Consider the following 13,382-nt stretch of genomic DNA (forward strand, 5'->3'; position numbering starts at 1 on the left):
AAAAAAAAACAAAACTCCCCAAAAAATACTAATAAGACATGTAACTGTTGCTGATCTAATAAAGGAGGTTGTTTAGGAACACAATTCATTTTTGAATTTAATTTTATTGAATTTTTTTTTTAACCGGTTTCCTGATATGAATGTGGTGATGTGCAATTTTTATTTTGGGAGATTTGGAAATATAAGCTAGCTTTTTTTTTCGGCGTCTTCGAATATAGGCTCGTTTTTTTGAACTTTTCGAATATAGGCCTGTCTTGATTTGGTTCCACTGTTTTTTTTCTTTGGAAAAAAACGGATTCCATCACTTAAGTGCAAGATAGCAATTATCTCACCTATTAAAAAGTCTTATTTACCCTCTTTTGTGCAAGGTCGATTTCCAACCAACTAAAACCCTGAACCCTTAAACTTGGGAACCATGAATCCTAAAATTTGGGAACCCTGAACTTGGGAACCATAAAACCTGAACTTGGGAATGACAAACCCTAAATGAAAAAAGTTGAACCCTAAACTTGTGAATGATGAATCCTTTTGGGGAATGATGTACAACCGGAAAATGGTGACACGATCCTAAACGAGATCAACGAACCTTAAATGGCAATGAATAAAGGGTAAATAAATAAAAATATAATGGATGGAAAAGTGGAGACAAGCCGATATTTGAAAAATTGAAGAAAAAAAAACGTGCCTATATTTGTAAATCGGGTTTCAAACAGGCTTATATTTCTCAATTTATCTTTATTTTCTTGTTGATCTAAATATAAGAGTCCAATGGTTGAGATTGGTAAAGTTAAACTTTTGTGTAGGTCAGATGTTATAGATGGACTTACGTTGGTAAATGCTTCCATTGGTTTTCCACTTATAATGATCTAAGTCTTGATCGGAATGTTCTTCATGTAACCTTCATTGGTTTTCCACTTATAATGATCTAAGTCTTGATCGGAATGTTCTTCATGTAACCTTCTACCGGGAAGACTCTTCGCACAACGCACAGTTCTTATACTTCTACTGGAATATGGGATCCGTAGTCCAGACCATCACTGAGTTAAACAGAAGAAAGAATATAGTGCTAAACAAAGTTAAATTTTACAGCCGCAAACAAGTGAGTGGTTTCAAATAGACTTGGAAACAAAACAAAGAAAAAGGATGGGCAGAGTAAACCCTTAGCTTAAGCAACTGCCAAGAGGACTCCTACTACTCACCTCACCTCAGTAATGACTGCTAAAGGTAATCAAATTTCTAGACTACCCATTTTTAATATGTGCCTTAAATCCACACTCCCCATTTATAAGGAATTCAAGTTCCTGTACATTAAAATTATTGAAACCTTCAACTTCTACATGGTTCTCTGTTCAACATTTATATGAGTATATTTTCTTAAGCTGAATTATAGTCCAATTATGTCTGGAATATAATAACTTCGACCCTTTATTCACTACCAGAGTAAATTCACATTTCTGGAAATAGTTATCATCCCTTTAAAAATTAATTAAGTTTCCTGGAATCCATGACTAAGCTTATGTTTCGGCTTGTTATATCATTTTCTTAACATTCTACTGAGAAATTATGCGATTCATAATGACAACTCAGAAAAATACTACGGCGACCTTGTTCTTCAACAAAGACGTTGAATGGTTAACTGGATAATCAATGTAAGTAGTTTGTAATGATTAATTAAAGTAAGTTAGATTAGATTATGATTAAGTAGTAGCTAAGATTGGTAAAACTACTGTTTTAGATCTTTGTTCGGTTTCCATTTTCTCTGCCAGATTAGAAAGGGCTAAAAGGCTGATAGCATATAAGCAAAAAGCTAACACCGCGCAAGGACGCTGTAGTATATTTAAATGCTAAGCCAGTCAAGATAGCAATCCAAGGTCTCTGGCCAATTGGATTCCATCAAACTACAACAACGCTGTAGTATATCAAAATGCTAAGCCAGTCAAGATAGCAATCCAAGGTCTCTGGCCAATTGGATTCCATCAAACTACAACATAACATCTCCCACGAATCACTATAATCTTTTCAACAGGTTCAAATCACTCATGAAACTAGTCCACGGTCTCTATTTAATTACTTGAAATTAACGAAGTAGACAATATTCACATCAGCAAATTCATATCATGAGCATAATTCACACTTCCATACCATGAGCATAATTTACACTTTCAAATGAGGACTTTTCGACATTCACAGCTTCCAAAATGAAATTTAATTACAGTACCAATTTAGATAAACCTGAAATTAGGAACAAACTAAATTCCTATGAGAAATTTCATGAATCAGTAACATGCATGCTAATTTCTTCATCTACCATAAACTTCAGTACCATTAATTTATTCAATTTCAAATAATTTTCTCAAATACAAATGAAATCACCAAGCAATACAACAAATTTTAGATATAAAAAGAAAAATCTATTCAGATTATTAAAAACCAAATGAAAACTAAGTGATAATGGGATTACCTAAGATTGGAACAACGTCTCCTGCATCAGATTTTGGTGAAGAAGGGCCGGAATTAGACAATTAGAGTATTAACGACAAAACAGAGTAAAGGGTTTTAACCGACAACCTAAAAATGAAAGATGAGCATGAGACTGAGAAGAGTAAGGTTTAGGGTTAGAACTTAGAACTGGGAAGGAAGGGGCTGGGATTTTATGTGTTTCATTCCGGGGAAAGAAACAAGAGAGAAAAGATAATGAAGTTTATATTTTAACCCTGGTATTGCTAAAAACAACCAAGAAACGGGCAGGAGATAAAAATAATGGAAGGTGTTACCTGGTCTTCCCAAAATACTAGGCAGGTAAGCGGGTAGGGTAAGATAGTTTTTGAGTTTTATCCGTCATCTTATCCATCTAATGGCGAATAAGAAATCTTTAACGATCTTTAGCGGTCACCCTACTTATGAGTTGGTCGGAAAGAAATTTTTAACGGTCACCCTACTCATGTGGGTAACATAGGATACGAATAAACCATTAACCGGTAGAGGCATGGGTGGATACGTGCATCCCTGACTAAAGTCCAAGTTTCTCACATCACATAGATTTTTAAACTCTTGACTTTAAGAAAGCACACAGAATCACATGCTAAGTTTGCCTGTTCGCCATAAGTTCAGGAGCCTGTTACGAGTTTTAATGAGAGAGTAGCTGAGCTCGACTCGCTTTCTATCAAACATTGTATTGCTACACAAATGAATAAGGCTGCACATGGTCCGGTACGGCCCGGTTTTCTTATGAAACCGGTCCCTGTACTTGGTGTTGGCCGGTACCTCATTTTGAGGATCAGTATCTATACATATACCTGGAGTTGTACCTGTACCTCCGATACCGATCCGATATAATACCGGTATCGGGTTTTTACCCACTGAATCATAAATTTCTTTCTTCTTTTCATTTTCAATCCATTCAAAATTTCCAACTCAGTCTCAAACAAAACGTAAATCAAGCGACATTCAATTAAATTTAAAAAATTAATCAAATGAACCCTAAATTTAGTTATATCTATAATTGTTGTACCTAAAATCAATTGAACATGAACCCTAAAATAATTTCCAGGTTAAAATGATTGATTAATTCAAGCATTCATTCCTTGTAGCAGCACCAACACTTATCAACTGCAATTCAACCGATATCCATGAAAATTAATATGAACAATATCTTCTCTTTCTCGATTAACAGATCTATTGCAAACCCCATCTATAGGCTTCAATTTGAGTCTTCTCATCTTCTTCTTCATCTACGATTAACAGAAAAAACGCCACCTCTCCTCTTTCTCGATTCACTAAACCTATGAATTGTTTTATCATCAGAACATTATGAATCACCATTATTAACAATAATTTCAGTTCTAATAAAAACACAAAAATCCATCAAATTAGATATTCTTCAAGCAAATTAAGGTCTGGGTTTTTCTTTATACTTCAATTCAAGAAGATTTCAATAACAGTCAGAAGAAATTTCATAAGGAAAAAAAAAAACTGATCAAATTAGAAGAAAAAGAAGAAGACAAATACACTTGAGAGAAGCAGAGTACTGAGGATAACAATTAGAATCAAAGATTCGAGAAACACTTGGATATGACGATTGCGACGATAATGATGACGACGACGCCATGATTTTGCTTCGATTCACAATAGAGGGTATTTGTTGTTCTCTTCGGCAGTGGAGAAGGAGGATGAAATAAGAAGTGCAAATATCTTGACCTAAAATGATCGTTAGGCTTAGGATTAGATATAACTTTATTCGGACGGCTAGGATATATATTAGATTAAAGCCAAGAGAAACAGGTTGTTGGGTCCGGTACAGGCCGCGAATAAGGCTAGATCAGGTACATGTCCCGGTGTAGACCAGTTCCCATGTTTCATTCCTATTCTCTGTACTGGCTACACCGATTCCGGTACGGTTTCGGTCTAATTTTTCCGGTTCCAATCCGGTACATGTCTTCTTAACCGGTTCTTCTGCCTTACAAATGAATATATATTTCTAAACCATCAAATTTCATATTTATATATGTAATCTCTATAATAACTAGTCTGACAACGTGAATATTCGAATTTACATTCAAGTCTGTAATAGTTTCCACCTCAGGACGGAATATAGAAAAACTCATTTACTTTTTTATTTGATTTATTTTTCCTTTCCATTCAAATCAAACACATTTTATTCGTACTATAAATCTTTTACATGATCATCCGAAGACAATTCATTCATAACTAAATGGGTTGCTACTCCGTATGATCAACGAATTCCCATCTTCATTCTTCATCCTGTTTGTTTGAAATCATCACAGTACTATTATTTTTTCCTACTACTGTAGGAGTGGAATATCGCACATATCAATAAGTATGCAAAATAAAGATTATCTAATGTAAGCGAGGATTGTCGCACATGGCAAGATTGAAGTGACGTATCGGATGATGTCAGCAAAATCACGAGTAAAGTGTGATGTTCTATGCGATGTATAGTTTGTGCAAGAGTGAGTGATTGTAAATGAGAGAATGAATCGCACAGTGATTTCGAAAATAGTGGATCTCTTAGTTGTCATCCACTATGAGGAATCACTATATAAAGGAAGGAAGTCATCACGAAAAGAGAGAGATCTTTTAGTGAGTGTTAGACAAGAAACTAGGAGAGAGAGTTATTTGGAGAGCAAGTAAAGTCATTCTAAGGTCATTGTAAAATCAATATATCCAATTATAATCTTTGAAACTTAATACAAGATTCATTATGATTACTTGATTTGTGGTTTAGATAAATTGGGCTGTGGTTGTAGGTTTTCCTGCAACTACATTTTTGGCGCCAGAAATAGCTTTGGGTGATAAATCCTGGTAGTAAATTCCTAGAATCTTAGAAAAAGTAAGATCTGGAAGTTGAAGATGGAAAGACTTGGATCTACTATCGAACAAGGAACAACATCCAGAATGAGTAATAAAATTGCTGAAAGAAGAATAATTACAAATCTTGACTAATAAGAAGACAGTATAGGAGAAAATCAAGGAAACGAAAATACAATTGGACCTCAGCGTGAACAAGAATGTAACAATGATGTTGATTATGATAGATTGAGTGTTCATACTTAGCAAACAAGTTCAGCTGAAGAGGAAACACAGAGAACCGCCGAGACATGAAGGATTGAGGGGAATAATGAGAATATGACAATTGCAGAGCTTATACAAAGGTTAATTGAACAGCGACAAAGATAAGGTGAAGAACGTGCGAATCTGTTACGTCAGAATGATGACTTAAGAGAAGAGAATCTTAGATTGCAAGAACAAAGATCCAGAAGCGCTACACGATCAAGATCGAAATCAAGCAGGAGTTCATCAAGACTGTGTGGGTAAAATACCCGACAGCCACGTGTCAACATCCCAAGGGATGAATACATGGTAAGATGAGGAGGTTGGAGCACTGAATCATCCTCTGAAAAGAAGGGTTTGTCTCAGTAGAGGTAACTGCACAAGCGTCACATGAATGACGCGTGTGTATAAAGGTCTAATCTGCTTAGACGGTCAATTCTAAAAAGCAATATCGCATTTAATGAAGGATAAGAACGAGACTTGGGTAGTTGAGCATCGTGACGGAAGACTTGGACGATCTATACTACGACCCAAGAGCGATGGAGCACGAGGTTCTCCGTAGAAGGGCAGCACAATCCAAGGGAGAGCGAGAAAAATCGGAGGGAGGACCAAGTATGCCATCGCGAGGGACGGTATAGAACGAGTCCGAGGGAGCCAGGACGATGGAAGACAGCTCACCCAACTCGGACGATCAAGCGACCACGAGTTTATTTTGTCTATAAATACCAGTCCATGTACCAGGAGATGGAAAACTTATGTAATCTTAGATGGTCTTTCTACAGAGAATTCCTGAGAGAGATTTAGATAGAGAGAAAGTGAGAAATCTAGAAGTGATCTGTAACACTTTCAAGGGTAAGACCTTATAATCAATAAGAAAACATCTTCTTCTCCATGGATGTAGGCCTTCATGGCCGAACCACGTTATATGCTTGTGTCAATCTTTACATTTCATGCTATTTACATCTTGTTCATGTTGAATCTTGTATGTTTAAGTAGTTTTTATTCTTTAATCTTACTTGGGTGTAGTAGTCAGAAAATATGCAGCTACAAAGACAAAGTCGGTCTAATCAAGAAGATACTAGGCGAAGACAACACATGGAAGATATTGAAGAAAACATGCAAGAAGATGATAATTCGCAGGACCAACAAAGGAGAAGGGATACAGTTCAAGATTTGGTAACTAATCGATATGAGCATCCGCGTGAACTTCTACGTCGCACACATAATGATTTTGCAAGAGAATAAGAGGATTGGAGGCAAGCGCAAATGATATTACATGGAAGAGAAATATTAAGAGAAGAGAATGAGCGTGAAAGGGAAATTACACGTGCGAGGAATGAAAGAGACATACAAAGAAAAAGGGAAGACATCGAAGAAAGAGAATTGCAAGAAGCATTACGTTAAAATAATCATGACAATCGAGTAAGGCGGCGCGAACATCATCGCATGAATGATATAGAGCAAGGAATAGTTGCACCACAAGAAAGAGAAATGTCAAGACATCGACATGATCGCACAGGTGAAGAGGAAAGACATGATAGAACACAGATTGAAATGCACACTGAAAGGCGTAGGAGAAGGAGAGAAGAAGCTTAAGAATATGAAATACAAGAGGCAATACATCACAATAATCATGAGAATAGACTAAGGAAAGCAATATTAAAAAGACCCATGCGCGAAGATATAGATCAAAGCTTCAGTAAAGACATTCTTAAAGAAATGGCGGAATTAAGAGAAATGATGACTGCGAAAAGAAATGGTGGAAGAAGGCAACTAGAGGAAGCAGTGGAGGAAGCTGGGAAAACTCCCTTTACAAAGCAAATTCAAAGGGCAATGATACTATAAAATTGCAATTGACTAGCATTTACTAGCATATTTGATGGAAGCGCCTGTACGATACAACATGTGAAAGCTTACACTCGGTCTTTATTGCAATGGGAAAATAATGATGTTGTAATGAGTAAATATTTTGCTGCGAGTATGGCAGGGGAAGCTCTGAAATGGTTTGAAGGGATACCAATAGAATCCATTGGGTCATTTTTCCATTTACAGAACGTCTTTTTAGGACACTATATCAGCAATAATATGTCAAGACCAGGGATTGAGACAACATTTGGACTTCGCAGAACAACAAATGAGAGTTTGCGTCATTTGACAACACGATGGAGAACCATGTGTACTGAGATGGGAAGACGAGTGGATGAAGGACACCTTATTCTTGCATTTATTAATGCTCTCTTCGCTACAGATTTATTATATACACAAAATTTTAGGATAAAGGACACAATAACAATGTCAGAGCAGCGCGAATTTTAAGAAGATTACATAGCACATGAGGAGAAACAAAGAGATATGGAGTCATACCCAGTTGCAATACCTGATGCGAAGTGTGGAAATGCAAGTTTACTTCCAAGGTTGGCAAATGCTGTTGCGAGTACATCGCAGGGAAATCAAGGAAGGAATATTACAGAAATGGAACGAAAGCTGATAGCCATGGGTAGTGCATATCAAGCAAAATTTGACAAAGAATACAGAGATAGGAAATTTCAAAATCAGGGAGGTAGTAATAAGATTCAAAAAATGGATAATCCACCAGAAAGTTCAGGAGGCCAGCAACCATATTATAATGAAAGACAAGGAAGTGGAAGGATAGTATGGGAACAAATAAACTTGCCAAAGCTGAATACTACGGTAGATAAAGTGTGGGAAGCTGTCATCCTAATGGAAGAAATCCCAGAACCACATAATGTAGGGGATGAACCACCGCCAGGGAGGAGGAGTAGAGAATTTTGTGTATATCATCGCTTTCACGGACACACAACAAGTAATTGCAGAAATGTGAGGAAAACCATATTGGGGATTTTTGAACAAGGAAAATTGGATCATTTCTTAGCACAAAAACCAAAGAATTTACCACCACCACCGTCGGGAGGAAATGTATATGCAAAGGAGAAAGGAAAGAATATATTTGTAATTGAAGTAGGTGGGAAAGCGAAGAATCTATATTGTAATTCAATTGTACATTCATTCGGGAACATCGAAGACTTTCATGACAATGTCTTAAGTAGGGTGTATGCGAGAGATGCTGATGGAAAAGAAATTCTCAATCTTGCGAAAGTGTCACCATTGAAAGATTGGCAAAAACAGATAATCTTATTTAGTGCGGAAGAAACACAAGGAGGAGGAGAATCGCATGAATGTCCATTAGTAGTGAGATTATGAATTAATCTGAAGCCAAAAGCAGATGATGATGAAGAGGATGAAACAAACACTTGGGGAATAAATAGAATCTTAATAGATCCCGGATGTTCTGTTGACATTCTATTTTATCCTACATAAAAAACCATGGGTGGCATGGATGATGAATTGATTCCGTCAACATATAAAATTTATGTCTTTAATGGAACTGCGAACAAACCAAAAGGTGAAGTGACTATGAGGATTCTTCTTCAAAATATGCCAACAGAAATTGTATTCTGTGTTGTGGATGTTGAATCTCCCTATAACGCTCTAATTGGAAGACCATGGCTGCACAATATCTTGGGTGTGGCCTCAACATTTCATCAGTGCATAAAGTTTCCTTTACCCTAGAGTGTTGGTATTATAAGAGGAGATACAATTGAAAGTAGAAACTGTCAAGAAATTGACATAGACAAGTGTGAAGAAAGAGAGAATAAGCGAAGAAATTGGAAAAAGAATGCTGCAGAAAGTCAAAGAGTTGAGAGGTTAATGGTGGACGCAATATATAATGTTGGACAAACAAATGAACAAAATGTTGAAGCAGGATTTTACATGGATAATGATACTAAGCAAACCAGAAATACTATTTCTAAAGAAGTAGAAATAATACAAAGGCATAAATTGTGTTTCCAAGATAGCAAAGAAGTGTGCGATAGTCATCGCACAGAGGAGGCTGAAAGGGTTATGAGAAATAATATTCTGAGAAGCATCTGCGAGATTAAGGAGATACAAAAACTGAAGGGGATGAATGAATAATATGAGGAATGGATATGTCTAAGCTTTGGGTAGTGTGAATTTTATCCGACATCATCAACTCTACTTAACCCTCTACTAATGATCCTTGCAAACTTTGTATTTGCTATACTATAAGCAAACTTTGGTGTGAATTGTATAAATTCAAAAAATTGAAAATTGAATGATGAATTCTAGTTTCCTAAAATGATACCATATCAAGAAGAGAAAAATTAGAATCTTTATAATAAGACCTTAACAAAAGGCGACAGAAGTGATAATCTTTATCTAGATAGACTAGGAATCCGGATGTGGCGTGCAACCTAGTTCTCATACATGCAAGAGGCAAAAAAGTAAGACCTATCGCACGTCATAGTCGGATAAACCTAGAATGCATGACTCAAGGGAAAGCAACACCAACCTTGGAGATTTGGGGTGAGAACAAACGAAAATGCCCATCCGGGAGAGGTACCTTAAATTTTCAGTCTAAGATAGTAATCTTAGATTGAGAGACTAAGGTGAGAAAGTCTCTCCTAAGGAGTGCAAAAACTCGATCAGGGCGCCGGGGTACACGGTTGAGTCAAGAGTGCCCGGGGCGTCTGGAGCGTACTTTTCCACTCTTGACAAGTCTTGACTATGATGCACTCGGTACGAAGATACCCCGCTTAGGGTGAAGTCTCGCAACCGTAAACCTCATCGGTGTTGGGACGTGAGACTGCAAAATCAACTTATTACTGAATTAACCAGGTGGGAAGAGCCATATCCTTAACCCGGTAGAGGTAAGCTTCCTTGAAGGGGCTATCAGGGGGAAGATAAGGACGGAACCCTCCATTAGGGAGCTGAATTGTGTCAAAAGACGTAAATGTCATGAGACTTTTTGCTCAATGGAGTATTAAGACTTATCATATTTATGCGAAAAATCTGAAGAGGAAGTAGTACAAGATAAAGATAAGATGAGATCAATGGGTCGATACACTAAAATGTAAAGACATCCTGCGATCTCATCGCACAGAATTGAGGCAAGATAAGACCTTTACATAGGAAGGAAAAATAAGACCTTATGAAAAATATAAAATTTTACACTAATTTTGTTTTGCGGGAATTTACAGGGAAAAAGAATACTGCGAAAGTATTCGCACCAAATAAATGAAGAACAATAAAATAGACTTAATCATGCTAAGTCTATCAAGATGTAACAATTAATAGAGGCAAGAATGGGAATGCAAAGGGAATGTTATTTGCCCCAGTTGATAGACTTATATACATGTGAAAGAATGATATTTTGGATGCGAATGAAAACAAAGGGAATATATATTAAAGAAGTGAAAGATAAGGCTCAAAGAGTGCATATTTTTAAGGTTACATGAAAATATTCAGGAGGCAAAGAATTTACAAGTGAAAATGATCAATTTTCATTTTTCTTCATCTCGCTCAACCTCAGAACCACTTATTTCTTCTTCAGATTCTTCATCTTCTCCCTCACTGTCTGAAATATCAGAAATATGTTCATTATCAGGGATATCTGGAAATCTATACTTTGAAAGAGGGATGTTATTCTCAACGCAGACTTTCTTTACAGCAGCTTCGCGAGCACGATTAGCATCATTGTTATTGTTTGAAACCATGATGATGAAATTCTTCTTCAATTGCTGATACTTAGAGTTGCGAGCAGATAAATCTTTTCTTCAGAAGCTAAGCGAGTTTCTAATTCTTCGATCTTCAGAGGATAATTCTTCTCTTCTTCAGAAGCTAAGCGAGTTTCTAATTCTTCAATCTTCTGAAGATAATTCTTCTCCTTATCTGCGACACATGAATAAGCAGGTTAGGATATATATATATATATAAAGGATTATATGCAGAAGTAGGCCTGGTCTGGACCCTCACTTTCATTTCTAGGCCACTTTTTTTATTTCTTGCAAAACTAGGAAAGTTAAACGGATTCCATCCACTTTAACCATCTCGGTCAATTTATCGCGTTGAGTTGTCAATATCTCGCCAAAATATCATATAGGGAGATCTCATACATGTGGTAAGATTATTGAAATGTACTTCACACGTGTGTGTCAGTCACACTAGATAAGATGTCCACGTGTTGCTATCTGAGAGCCTAATCTACAAATCTCGGTAATTTCGAACGACTATGATTTCCGATATCTAACCTTCTCCGAATCGAGACTGAAGCAGCTCACCAGACAAAAATCAATAGAGTTAGAGATGAAAGGCATCACTGAAACTCCAAGAAGATCAAAATCAGCAAATTCTGTACCAACCACAAAAACAAACTGAAAATAATCCAAAACCTTACTATCAAAATCCACTTTGAGAGCAAAAATTCCAGTTAGTGTATAAGGGTTTCCATTTCTATCGATAATCACAGCAGGAAATCCATCAGATTTTCATTTGGTATTCGTACTAATTCAATCAAGGATGGGAGTGAGGTTGCAATGGAGCGATTTGAGGAGAAGGGTGAAGTGAATTCTCAGAATAAGATTAATTAGGATGGGAATGTGGTTGTTGGTAATGAAATAATTAGAAGTTGGCAAGAACAATTTGTTGTTGAGGTTGATAATGGGGACTAAATGGTACAGAGTATGAGTGTTTAAAGGTGTAGGAAATATGGGTTTGTTTTGAATTCGTGAGTAATTACAGACAAGGAGATGAGACAGGGGTTAGAAGAACACACTCAATTCATCTTTGCATACGGCAAGTCGTGCACTCAACATGGTTGAGGAAATGTCTGGGTGCTAGTTGAAGTTATTATTACTGTAAATAAGGGATTAAAAGTGGATGTAATGTAATGATCTTGCTGCAAGATTTTGTAGGGGTATATGAATTGCAGTGGAGGAACTGGTGATTGATATTTGCTAGAAATGGGGAAGATGCAAGCGCAATTGTTTTGATCAATAAAAGATGCAACCGCAATGGCTATGAATTCATAGTAATTCAAATAGTCTGGTCACTTCTCCCTGCCTTTTCTTTTGTAAGTTTTGATCAAATAATAGTCATTCTACCACATTTCTCTTGCCCAATTTTGGATTTGATTAAATGGTGGGCATACGGCTAATCTGCAGATGTGACCGAAGACGAGAATTGGTTGGTCTAGACATAGACGGTGGATAGGAAGTGTTGATGACAGTGGTCTCTCTACTATCAGTTTGGTGTTGGTTGTGGCCATCATAAGCTTAGTCGTTAATGCATGGAGACGAAAGCAAGCTTTGGTCCTAACTGTTAGTAGTCAAGAAGTGAAATTGCAGGTGTTGGCTCGAGCAGAAAGTATTGTTGGGAAATATATGGACTAAATGGAAAGTGAAGTTGGTCATGCTGTTGGCTGGTTTGATTTTGCTGCGAGAAGGTACTTGGTTGATGTTGAGAAGAATCAGGTCTTTCCGTAACTGATTGAATTGCAGTGGTGATGTATGTGTGGCTGAGATGGAGAATGACTTGGCAGCAAACATTTACTTTAGATGCTGGTTCTGTTTGGAGGAGGGATTGTATACAGATTGAACTGTGAGAAGAGACATGGGGTTCCTGTGTATGCGATATTTGGGTCTCATGGTGTTTGAAACTGGTTGTTGATGCTATTTGGTGTGAACATGGAATATTGGTTATTTGGTTGAGATGTAACAACTGGTGGAGATGGTTCTCAAAGGTACGGTAAGGTGGTGTTGTTACTGCTTCATGGGTTCAAGGATTTGTATTGTAGGCTTAAAAGATGGTTGCAGTGGAACTATGGGATTTTTATTTGGCAGAAAAGGGTGAAACTGGTGTTGATGAAGGAATATAGGCTTGCAGTTTCTTTGTTGCACAAGTATGGCTGGAAGAAGATCTGTTTCCATTTG

This window comes from Papaver somniferum, unplaced genomic scaffold, assembly GCF_003573695.1.
Source record: "Papaver somniferum cultivar HN1 unplaced genomic scaffold, ASM357369v1 unplaced-scaffold_11, whole genome shotgun sequence".
Taxonomy (NCBI): Eukaryota; Viridiplantae; Streptophyta; class Magnoliopsida; order Ranunculales; family Papaveraceae; genus Papaver; species Papaver somniferum.